This window comes from Staurois parvus, unplaced genomic scaffold (genome assembly GCF_062004578.1).
Source record: "Staurois parvus isolate SC_StPar_1 unplaced genomic scaffold, SC_StPar_1.0 ptg000122l, whole genome shotgun sequence".
NCBI lineage: Eukaryota > Metazoa > Chordata > Amphibia > Anura > Ranidae > Staurois > Staurois parvus.
In genome coordinates, this window is record NW_028317918.1 from 12,385,217 (window position 1) to 12,398,872 (window position 13,656).

Here is a 13,656-nt window from a genome sequence, read left to right on the forward strand (position 1 = left end):
ACAGTCCTTCCGTTGGTTTGAGGACTTGATCCCAATATCCTTTTACAGTATATACAGGTGCATCTCAATAAATTTGAATATCATTAAAAAGTTAATTTATTTCAGTAATTCAAATAAAAAAGTGAAACCCATACACTTCATTATATAGATTCATTACACACAGAGTGATATTTTGAGCATTTCTTTTAACTTTCATGAATATGGCTTTCAGCTAGTGAAAACCCAAAATTCAGTATCTCAGAAAATTAGAATATTGTGAAAAAGTTCAATATTGTAGAAAAAAAGGTGCACAAGCAACAGGGATAACCGCAGCCTTGAGAGGATTGTGAAGCAAAAGCCATTCAAGAATTTGGGGAGATTCACAAGGAGTGGACTATGGCTGGTGCCAGTGCTTCAAGAGCCACCACACACAGACACATTCCTTGTGTCAAGCCACTCCTGAACCAGAGACAACAACAGAAGCATCTTACCTGGGTTAAGGAGAAAAAGGACTGGACTGTTGCTCAGTGGTCCAAAGTCCTCTTTTCAGATGAAAGTACATTTTGCATTTCATTTGGAAATCAAGGTCCCAGAGTATGGAAGAAGAATGGAGAGGCAGAGAATCCAAGTTGCATGAGGCCCAGTGTTAATTTTCTAGTCAGTGATGATTTGGAAGCCATTAGTTATCTGCTGGTGTTGGTCCACTGTGTTTTATCAAGCACAAAGTCAGAACAGCCCTCAACCAGGAAATTCTCGAGAACTTCATGCATCCCTCTGCTGACCAGCTTTATGGAGATGCTGATTTCATTTTCCAGCAGGACTTGGCACCTGCCCAGACTGCCAAAAGTACCAATACCTGCTTTAATGATCATGGTATTACACTGCTTGATTGGCTAGCAAACTTGCCAGACCTAAACCCCATAGAAAATATGTCAAGTATTGTCAAGAGGAAGATGAGAGAAACCAGACCCAACAATGCAGACAAGCTGAAGGCTGCTATCAAGGCAACCTGGGCTTCCATAACACCTCAGCAGTGCCACAGGCTGATCGCCTCTATTCCATGCCACATTGATGCAATAATTCATGCAAAAGGAGCCAAGACCAAGTATTAAGTGCATACTATACTGTACATGGACATACTTTTCAGTAAACCAACATTTCTGTATAAAAAAATCCTTTTTTTAATGGTCTTATGTAATATTCTAATTATCTGAGATATTGAATTTGGGTTTTCACTAGCTGTAAGCCATAATCATCAAAATTAAAAGAAAGAAATGCTTGAAATATATTATGTGTGTAATTAATCTATATAATATATGAGTTTCACTTTTTTAATTGAATTACTGAAATAAATTAACTTTTTTATGATATTCTAATTTATGGAGATGCACCTGTATGTTATATAAGTTGACCTGCATTAAGTATCATTGCCAATAGATTCATATTATTGTTACTTTGTTTACTGCATACTAACATCATACTGATCTTCTCATGGATCCTGCTATATCTGTGATCCATGGCATAAGTTATTTACTATTTTGTTTACTTAGCCTACATATATATTGGACACCTCCTACGATATTTGCCCTTTGGTTTTTCCTCATTGTATAGTCCCCCCAGTAACTACATGTTTGCGGGCTTGACCCTGTAGAGGTCAATGGGCTCTCTGCTCTCCTGTTTACACCCCCCTCACCCCTTGATAATTGATAGTTCCTCCCTATTATTTATCCATGTCCTCTAGTCCTCCATTTTGGTATAGAGGACATGATGGTTACTGGCTTTATTTGTAAGTTCATTAACTTTAATGCCATTATGGTATCTCACCTACTATGCTGTTTTTTTAATAATATTTTCCTTTTTTCTTTTTGTTTCTTTTCTTTCTGGAATGCCATACCACCACTTCTTTCATGAAACAACTCCCATGTTGGCGGGTGTACCTTAGTGTGTTACCTGCTTTAAATCACCTGGCGTACGGATGGACAAGTACCAAAATGTTTGTTTATACACACCGCCATGGCTAAGGTCCTGTCTCTGAATGTTAATGGCCTAAACTCTAACTGTAAACAGCATCTGGCCTTAGGGAGTTTAGACAGTCTGAAGCGGACATAATTTTTGTCCAAGATACTCATTTAGAAAAGAAAAAAAGCTCCTTTGCATTTGCATCCCAGTATTCCCCACAGATCTACCAAGTTTCTAATGTTCATAAGTGAGCGGATGTGGCCATACTCATTAAACATGGCTCTTTTTTTACATGTTCTGACTCTTACTTGGATCCGCAGGGCCACTTTTATTTTTTTTAGATACTTGGCAAAGTCTGTGTTCTGTCACTCTGTGCATTCTTTATGCCTCTAATGTCAATTAATCTAATAATCTAGTTTCCTTTCTCAGGTTTATGCACACTTATTTTGAACCAAACTTGGTGGTTATCTCAATTTACCCTACTCTGCTGTCCTTGATCGCCACCTAATGGATGATCGTGCCTTACTGCCTTGAACTTTTCACCAAATCTCTAGGAAATGTGCTTTGTTTGATGTTTGGTGTCCTCTCCACCCTGTGGATCATCAATAAATTTATTACGCCACCCCTCACCTCACTCATTCACACACACGTATACTATTTCTTTGAGAATACTCCTACACTTAGGATAGTGAAGTCAGACCAGATATTGCCAATTTCATGGTCTTATAATGCACCCATTCTACTTACACTGTCTCTAGCTGCTCCCAGTTATAAACCATATCACTGGCAACTGAATGACTTCCTTCTTATGCACCTACCATTCAAAACTGGATCAGCTATACAACACTACTTTATTGAAAACATCACCTCTGATATTACCCTTTCAGGTCTATGGGATGCTCATAAAGCTGTAGTTAGGGTGAATGCATTGCTATTTCTTCATCTATGAAGAAAAATTATCTGCCTCCAGGCAACTAACCGAAGTGGAACTTCAATCTCTGTAAACACAGATGCAGACTGAGCAGTCCCTATCCTTGCTTTAAAAAATTGCCCTCCTGCATACAACTCTTAAAGAACTACACCCTGTTCCAAATTATTATGCAAATTCTATTTAAGTGTCACAAAGAATAAATATTTTGTTTTTCAATTTAACTCATGGATGGCATTGTGTCTCAGGGCTCTTTTGATCACTGAAAACAATTTCGGACACCTGTGATAATTAGATTGGCAGGTGAGCCCAATTTAAGGAAAAACTACTAAAGGAGGGTGTTCCACATTATTAAGCAGAGCACCATTTTCAAGTAATATGGGGAAGAAAAAGGATCTCTCTGCTGCCAAAAAGAGTGAAATAGTTCAATGCCTTGGATGAGGTATGAAAACATTCGATATTTCACAAAAACTTAAGCGTGATCATTGCACTATTAAGAGATTTGTGGCTGACTCAGAGCACAGACGGGTTTGTGCAGATAAAGGCACATTGAGGAAGATTTCTGCCAGATCCATGCATCGGATCAAGAGAGCAGCTGCTAAAATACCATTACATAGCAGCAAACAGATATTTGAAGCTGCTGGTGCCTCTGGAGACCCACGGACATCAAAGTGTAGAGTCCTCCAGAGTCTTGCAACTGTGCATAAACTTTCTATTCGGACACCACTAACCAATGCTCACAAGCAGAAACGGCTGTATTGGGCAGAAAAATACATGAAGACTAATTTTCAAACAGTCCTGTTCACTGATGAGTGCCGTGCAACCCTGGATGGTCCAGATGGATGGAGTAGTGGATGGTTGGTGGACTGCCATCCTGTTCCAACAAGGCTGCGACGTCAGCAAGGCAGTGGTGGAGTCATGTTTTGGGCCGGAATCATGAGAACAGAGCTGGTCGACCCCTTTAGGGTCCCTGAAGGTGTAAAGATGACCTCTGCAAAGTATGTGGAGTTTATGACTGACCACTTTCTTCCCTGGTACAGAAGGAAGAACTATGCTTTCCATAATAAAATCATCTTTATGCATGACAATGCACCATCTCATGCTGCAAAGAATACCTCTGCAATGGCTGCATCCTCCCTGACCTCAATCCTATTGAGAACCTTTGGAGCATCCTCAAGCAAAAGATCTATGAGGGTGGGAGGCAGTTTACATCCAAACAGCAGCTCTGGGAGGCTATTCTGACATCTTGCAAACAAATTCAAGCAGAAACTATCCAAAAACTCAAAAGTTCAATGGATGCAAGACTTTTGAAGCTGCTATCAAACAAGGGCTCCTATGTTAAAATGTAACGTGACCTGTTAAAATGTTTAAAAAGTTAAAATGTTGTTAAAAGTTTGATTTGAAATAGCTTTTGATTTCAGTAAATATGCTGCAAACACAACAAATGACAATTTTCAGTTCTTTACAACCTATAAAGTGTTTTGAAACTTACTGTGCGTAATAATTTGGAGCAGTGCATTGTAAGTTTATTATGTTTAAAAAAAATACTGTTATCATTAGGAGGTTTGTTCAATAAAATTTGAATTTTTGGGGCGCATGCGCGACTAGGGATGATGTCGGATGCGGATTGCTGAGCTCCGCTCATCCCCGGCCAGTAGTGACTCACCCGCTCCGCTCCACGGCATATTCTCTGCTACGGGTGAGTCACACAGTACAAGCACCCGGCCCAGCATAAGGGAGAGGCTTCCATGGGGAAGATAGGGCGCTGGAAGCCCCCCTCCCCGCAGCTGCAGGATCCGCGGCCCTCGCCGCTCCGAAGATTTTTGACTAGGCCACAATCCCCGGCCTCAAGTAGTGTCAGGAGTCCGAGGAACGATCCCGGACCCCCAGTGGCCGCGGAGGGTACTGCACCCTGCACTGTAGCAGAGCAGCTGACAGCCTCTGCTCTGATCCATCCACAAATGGAGGCTCCCGGACCCCCAGTGGCCGCGGAGGGTACTGCACCCTGCACTGTAACAGAGCAGCTGACAGCCTCTGCTCTAATCCATCCACAAATGGAGGATTCTGATTCCCAAGCCACAGCAGGAGGGGTTATGGACCACCCTACACCAGGGTATCTTCCTACCCCTAGCCAAAACCCTCAGCAGGCTATATTGTCATCTACGCTTACAATTTCTGCGTTGGACGATAAGTTGCAAGTCTTTTTACGTAATATCACTGCCTCCATAACCGCTGAAGTTGGTAAATTGGCTATAGATCTCAGAAGGGAAATAGCCCAGATTGGAGACCGCACGGATAAACTGGAAAACAAGTTTGATGATTTGGTGCAATACGATCAGGTCTTGGAGGAAGATAACGCATATCTGAAACACTCCATGTCCCAAATGCAGCTCCAACAAGAGGACCTGGAAAACAGGGAACGGCGCCAAAATATCCGTATTCGCGGTATGTCCGAATCTATTGCTGATGCACAACTACACCGCCACCTACTGTCCTTCTTCATTGCAACTGCTCCCATGATCCCAGAGGCAGACTGGCGAATGGACAGGGCTCATCGCTCTCTGGGCCCTAAACCTGTTGAGGGCACCAGGCCACGCGACGTTATAGTCCGTTTCCACTACTTTCAAAGCAAAGAAGCCTTACTATCAGCGGTTCGTCACAAATCCTCTTTGGAATTTAAAGGTGACAGACTCCAGCTTTTCTGCGATCTTTCTCCAATTACTCTTGCCAAACGGCGTGCTCTGAAGCCGATCACCACACACCTTCAGCAACATTGTGTCCTGTATCGTTGGGGGGTTCCCTTCAAGCTGGTCGTCTCTAGGGACAATACTCAAGTTGTTCTCCGGGTTCTTCATGAAGCGGACTCTTTCCTAAAACAGTTGGGACTTCCACCTTTATCGGATGATGTGTCCTCTTTGCCGCCTACCCCATCCCGTCCTTCCGCCACCCCCAACAAGATCTGGACACCAGTCCGCGGAGGTCGGAAGAGACTCTCACGCACCCCGCAACGTCCACGTTCTTCTCGATCAAGCGATCCACCTGCCTGATGATTCTCAGGGGTGATCTTCTGTGGCGAATCTGGTGCTGTTCTCTCTCTCCTGTTTCATACATGGTTTTTATACCGGTTTTTGTCATTTTGGCCGGCCAAACCCTTGTTGGGTGCATTTTTTGCTTCTGTTTCTCCTGGCCGGGTTTGACGACCTCCCGGATGTGTCGGATGTCGTGCTACCCCCGATCTTGTCTAGCCATTGGCCTAGACGACTTGGACTTCGTTGACGTTCCCAAGTTTATATCCTTGCGGATACCTTTTTTTCACTGTATATTCTTTTCTTTTGTGTTATTTGATTGTTTTATGTTTTTTGTTTTCTATTCTACTACATCGATGGTATTTCACTCATTTGTCATGCTAATACATGTAGTTCAGTCGTTGTTATTTCATAATGGCTTTGAGGTTTCTGTCGTATAATGTTAAGGGCCTCAACTCCATTCAAAAACGGTGGATGGCTTTGAAGGAATTTCGATCCTCAGGAGCAGACATTATTTTTGTCCAAGAGACCCATTTCAAATCATCTGGCTCCTTTCGTTTTGCCTCAAGATTTTTTTCCCAAGCCTATTCGGCCTTTGATTCTTCCGGGAAGGCTGGGGTGGCAATTTTGATTAGGTCACACTGCTCCCTTCGGGTTGTTTCCTCCAAGGTTGACCAACAGGGTCGCTTTATTATTTTGGAATGTATGCTTGGTGACACCCCCCTTGTTCTGTTGAATTTATATGCCCCAAATACGGGTCAATTGCAGTTCCTTTCCCAAACACTCGCTGACCTAGATTCCATTTCCACTTCACAGGTGATTGTTGGGGATGATTTTAATTTGATTTTCTCCCCCCATAAAGACAGGAAGGTTCTTTTTGAGTCCGCCCCCTCGAGGCGGCAATGCTCCTCTTCAAAATCTTTTCGTAGACTGATAAGGGAGCATCGTCTCTTCGACGCCTGGCGGATTAAACACCCCCTTCATAAACAATTCACTTTCTACTCCACCCCTCACCGTAGTTATTCTCGTCTAGATCACTTTTTCGTCTCTGCCCCACTGCTTTCACTTCTGGTTTCTTCTGAAATCAACCCCATCACTTGGTCTGACCATGCCTCTTTGACTTTAAACCTTTTTTTTCCTCCTGTTATACCCAAACCATGTCATTGGCGCCTTAATGAGACCTTTCTTTCCACAGATCATCTTAGAGATGAACTGTCACAGGGACTTGATACCTACTTTACACACAATGTTGGCTCCGTAGCCTCTTCCTCAACTCTGTGGGAGGCCCATAAGGCGGTCTTTCGAGGACTCTTTATTTCTATGGGTTCTCGTTTAAAAAAGTCCTCGGCGAGTGCTAGGGCCTCTCTTATACATCAGCTATCTTTTGCGGACCGACGGTTACTGGCCAAGCCGTCTATTTCTGGGCTCCAGAGGGTAACATCTCTACGGGACCGAATTAAAGTTCTCGACTCCAGTAAGACTGCACAATCCCTCCTCTGGGTTAAGCAGAAATTTTATGAATTTTCCAACAAACCCCATCGTATGTTAGTCAATTGACTCAAAGCTCAGTCCCCTTCTACGATGCCTGACCTTTTAATGCAGCCAAATGGAAGCCCTACCTATGACCCTCGGGATATGGCAACCCTTTTTGGCTCATTCTATGGGAAACTGTATAACTGTTTGACCCCAGATCTTCACCCGCCCCTCACACAGTCATCGTTTGATAATTTTTTTGACCCTTTGTCACTTCCGAGAATAACACCTTCAGACATTACCACCCTTAATGCTGACATTACGCTAGAGGAATTACTGGACACAATTAAACGTCTCCCCTCTCGTAAAGCCCCGGGACCGGATGGATTGCCCTACTCCTATTATAAATCTTTTATTGGTATTCTGGCACCTCATCTCCTCTCTTTTTATCGAGATCTTTTCAAGGGGGTCACACCCCAGATTGAATTCTCCCGTGCATATATCTCGGTTATCCCTAAACCCGATAAGGATCACTCTATTGTAGACAACTACCGCCCCATTGCCCTACTTAATTCCGATTACAAGATTTTCACTAAAATTTTGGCCAACCGACTCTCCGGAATTATTTCCAAACTCATACATAGGGACCAAGTGGGCTTTGTACCTGCCAGACACGCTGCAGATAATACCAGGACATCTATTGATCTGGTTGACTTGGTTAACCGATCCTCTACCCCTGCTGTGTTATTGAGCTTGGACGCTCAAAAAGCTTTCGACCGTTTAAGTTGGCCTTATATGTTCATGGTCTTGGAGAGATTTGGTTTTAGAGGTCCATTTGTAGCAGCCTTGAAGGCCCTTTATTCATACCCCTTCTCACAGGTCAGATTAGCTTCTTTTCTTTCACTTCCCTTTCAGATGTCAAACGGCACACGTCAGGGTTGTCCACTCTCTCCCTTGCTGTTCATTCTTTGTCTGGAACCATTAGCCATCGCCATCAGGTCGAATCCGGATATTCGCGGGATACAATCCCATTCCCATGAGTACAAGTTATCGTTATTTGCAGATGACATCCTCCTCACTAGAGATGAGCGAATCGAAGTATCCGAAGTGGAATTCGAGTCGAATATCGGAAAAATTTTGATTCGTGCCGAATCCGAAAAATAGCCTAATTCGGACGCGCGAATCGAAATTTTTCAGAAAATGGCGGCTGACATGTGCGGCGACGGAGCGGGGATGTCTGGGAAGGCGCGCAGACAAGGCGCGCTGACCCATAATGCATTCCTCAACTACATGTGATCGCATCAGCCAATCAGCAGCCAGCCAGCCAGCACTGTGTAATGGTCGAGCTATAAATAGCGGCCATTTTGGAATTCTTCATTTGCCTGCAGTCATTGAACAGAGGCAGACCGCTCTGTACTAGGGACAGGGACAGAGTTAGGGCCACAGAAACGATAATTGGGGACAGAGAAAAGTTACTTAGGGACAGAGAACCATTACTCAGGGAAACAGACTTGTTAATGAGGGCCACAGAATCGTTATTTAGGGACAAAGAAACGCTAGTTAGGGCCACAGAATTCATACTCAGGGACAGACAGAATTGTTACTCAGTGCCAGAGAATTGTTACTTAGGGCCACAGAAACGTTATTAGGGCCACAGAATTTTTACTCAGGGACAGACAGAATTGTTACTGAGTGCCAGAGAATTGTTACTCAGGGACAGACAGAATTGTTACTGAGTGCCAGAGAATTGTTACTTAGGGCCACAGAAACTTTAATTAGGGCCACAGAATTGTTACTCAGGGACAGACAGAATTGTTACTGAGTGCCAGAGAATTGTTACTCAGGGACAGACAGAATTGTTACTGAGTGCCAGAGAATTGTTACTCAGGGACAGACAGAATTGTTACTGAGTGCCAGAGAATTGTTACTTAGGGCCACAGAAACTTTACTTAGGGCCACAGAATTTTTACTCAGGGACAGACAGAATTGTTACTGAGTGCCAGAGAATTGTTACTCAGGGACAGACAGAATTGTTACTGAGTGCCAGAGAATTGTTACTCAGGGACAGACAGAATTGTTACTGAGTGCCAGAGAATTGTTACTCAGGGCCACAGAAACTTTACTTAGGGCCACAGAATTTTTACTCAGGGACAGACAGAATTGTTACTGAGTGCCAGAGAATTGTTACTCAGGGACAGACAGAATTGTTACTGAGTGCCAGAGAATTGTTACTCAGGGACAGACAGAATTGTTACTGAGTGCCAGAGAATTGTTACTTAGGGCCACAGAAACTTTAATTAGGGCCACAGAATTTTTACTCAGGGACAGACAGAATTGTTACTGAGTGCCAGAGAATTGTTACTCAGGGACAGACAGAATTGTTACGGAGTGCCAGAGAATTGTTACTCAGGGCCACAGAAACTTTACTTAGGGCCACAGAATTTTTACTCAGGGACAGACAGAATTGTTACTGAGTGCCAGAGAATTGTTACTCAGGGACAGACAGAATTGTTACTGAGTGCCAGAGAATTGTTACTTAGGGCCACAGAAACTTTACTTAGGGCCACAGAATTTTTACTCAGGGACAGACAGAATTGTTACTGAGTGCCAGAGAATTGTTACTCAGGGACAGACAGAATTGTTACTGAGTGCCAGAGAATTGTTACTCAGGGCCCCAGAAACTTTACTTAGGGCCACAGAATTTTTACTCAGGGACAGACAGAATTGTTACTGAGTGCCAGAGAATTGTTACTCAGGGACAGACAGAATTGTTACTGAGTGCCAGAGAATTGTTACTTAGGGCCACAGAAACTTTACTTAGGGCCACAGAATTGTTACTCGCACAGACACAGAATTGTTACTCGCACAGACACAGAATTGTTACTGAAGGCCAGAGAACTGTTACTTAGGGCCACAGAATTGTTACTCGCACAGACACAGAATTGTTACTCGCACAGACACAGAACTGTTACTGAGGGCCACAGAACTGTTACTTAGGGCCACAGAATTGTTACTCGCACAGACACAGAATTGTTACTCAGGGCCACAGAACTGTTACTTAGGGACAAAGAAACGCTAGTTAGGGCCACAGAATTCATACTCAGGGACAGACAGAATTGTTACGGAGTGCCAGAGAATTGTTACTCAGGGCCACAGAAACTTTACTTAGGGCCACAGAATTTTTACTCAGGGACAGACAGAATTGTTACTGAGTGCCAGAGAATTGTTACTCAGGGACAGACAGAATTGTTACGGAGTGCCAGAGAATTGTTACTCAGGGCCACAGAAACTTTACTTAGGGCCACAGAATTTTTACTCAGGGACAGACAGAATTGTTACTGAGTGCCAGAGAATTGTTACTCAGGGACAGACAGAATTGTTACTGAGTGCCAGAGAATTGTTACTCAGGGACAGACAGAATTGTTACGGAGTGCCAGAGAATTGTTACTCAGGGCCACAGAAACTTTACTTAGGGCCACAGAATTTTTACTCAGTGACAGACAGAATTGTTACTGAGTGCCAGAGAATTGTTACTCAGGGCCACAGAAACTTTACTTAGGGCCACAGAATTTTTACTCAGGGACAGACAGAATTGTTACTGAGTGCCAGAGAATTGTTACTCAGGGACAGACAGAATTGTTACTGAGTGCCAGAGAATTGTTACTCAGGGACAGACAGAATTGTTACGGAGTGCCAGAGAATTGTTACTCAGGGACAGACAGAATTGTTACTGAGTGCCAGAGAATTGTTACTCAGGGACAGACAGAATTGTTACTGAGTGCCAGAGAATTGTTACTCAGGGCCACAGAAACTTTACTTAGGGCCACAGAATTTTTACTCAGGGACAGACAGAATTGTTACTGAGTGCCAGAGAATTGTTACTCAGGGACAGACAGAATTGTTACTGAGTGCCAGAGAATTGTTACTCAGGGACAGACAGAATTGTTACGGAGTGCCAGAGAATTGTTACTCAGGGCCACAGAAACTTTACTTAGGGCCACAGAATTTTTACTCAGTGACAGACAGAATTGTTACTGAGTGCCAGAGAATTGTTACTCAGGGCCACAGAAACTTTACTTAGGGCCACAGAATTTTTACTCAGGGACAGACAGAATTGTTACTGAGTGCCAGAGAATTGTTACTCAGGGACAGACAGAATTGTTACTGAGTGCCAGAGAATTGTTACTCAGGGACAGACAGAATTGTTACGGAGTGCCAGAGAATTGTTACTCAGGGACAGACAGAATTGTTACTGAGTGCCAGAGAATTGTTACTCAGGGACAGACAGAATTGTTACTGAGTGCCAGAGAATTGTTACTCAGGGACAGACAGAATTGTTACGGAGTGCCAGAGAATTGTTACTCAGGGACAGACAGAATTGTTACTGAGTGCCAGAGAATTGTTACTCAGGGACAGACAGAATTGTTACTGAGTGCCAGAGAATTGTTACTCAGGGCCACAGAAACTTTACTTAGGGCCACAGAATTTTTACTCAGGGACAGACAGAATTGTTACTGAGTGCCAGAGAATTGTTACTCAGGGACAGACAGAATTGTTACGGAGTGCCAGAGAATTGTTATTCAGGGACAGACAGAATTGTTACGGAGTGCCAGAGAATTGTTACTCAGGGCCACAGAAACTTTACTTAGGGCCACAGAATTTTTACTCAGGGACAGACAGAATTGTTACTGAGTGCCAGAGAATTGTTACTCAGGGACAGACAGAATTGTTACTGAGTGCCAGAGAATTGTTACTCAGGGACAGACAGAATTGTTACTGAGTGCCAGAGAATTGTTACTCAGGGACAGACAGAATTGTTACGGAGTGCCAGAGAATTGTTACTCAGGGACAGACAGAATTGTTACTGAGTGCCAGAGAATTGTTACTCAGGGACAGACAGAATTGTTACTGAGTGCCAGAGAATTGTTACTCAGGGCCACAGAAACTTTACTTAGGGCCACAGAATTTTTACTCAGGGACAGACAGAATTGTTACTGAGTGCCAGAGAATTGTTACTCAGGGACAGACAGAATTGTTACTGAGTGCCAGAGAATTGTTATTCAGGGACAGACAGAATTGTTACGGAGTGCCAGAGAATTGTTACTCAGGGCCACAGAAACTTTACTTAGGGCCACAGAATTTTTACTCAGGGACAGACAGAATTGTTACTGAGTGCCAGAGAATTGTTACTCAGGGACAGACAGAATTGTTACGGAGTGCCAGAGAATTGTTACTCAGGGCCACAGAAACTTTACTTAGGGCCACAGAATTTTTACTCAGGGACAGACAGAATTGTTACTGAGTGCCAGAGAATTGTTACTCAGGGACACATAATCGTTGAATTAAAGAGTATGTCAGACAACATGCAGAGGAGTGGCAGAGGAGGCAATTTTTTAGGAGCGAGCAGACGTGGCAGCAGAGGAAGGGGTCGAGGCAGCACTATTCGCAGCCAGAGGCCAGTGCTCCCGATGTCATCCAGCGGTCGTGTCTCCACCGACAACCCTGCCGTCATTGATTGGTCGTCTTCCTCTTCCCAGGTCACCTCTGACACCTACAGCCAACGGTCGGTGGGTACGTCAGACACAACCGTTAGTTGGCATGGCCCGGGAGCAAGCCCACTGAAATCACATGTCCTCTACCTGCCCCTGTCCTTTGCTGTTCCCTCACCAAGCGAAGTATCGCATGCTGTGGGCTCAGCCCCACTGTACAGTGAGGAAGAGCTAACAGAGGGCGGTCAGGAACGGGGGGAGACATCGGCCTTTTCAGCAGCCAGGCGAAGAAGTACTGGCGAGGAGAGTGGCTCTGTAGCCGGTCTAGAGACAGGTCTGTCTCCTGACCCAGACGCAGCCGAGGGGGCTAGTAGTGAGGCGGAGACCGTACCTGATGATGAGGAGGTTGATCGCTCTTGGCTGCCTCGTCGTCATCAGGCAATTTCTTCCGCATCATCAGGAGAAGAGGGTGCCAGCTTGGCAGCGAGCGAAACAGTCGGTGGGTTGCCCAGGAGGCAGCAGGGTCGCATCAGTGTCAGTGGAGCCAAACGGCCACGGAGTAGAGCACCAGCTCCACTGCAGCCTACCACCACGGCCAGTAGTGGTGCCGGTGCGCACGGAGGAAGTAGCAGTCAGCCAGTGAGGAGTAGCGGGGGCAAAGTTTCCTACTCGGTGGTGTGGCAATTTTTCGTCAAGCCGCCCGAGGAAGTAAACGTAGCCGTATGTCGACTATGTGGCCAGAAATGCAAGCGTGGCCAGGGGGCCCATGTTGGGACTACAGCGTTGCGTCAGCATATGCAGC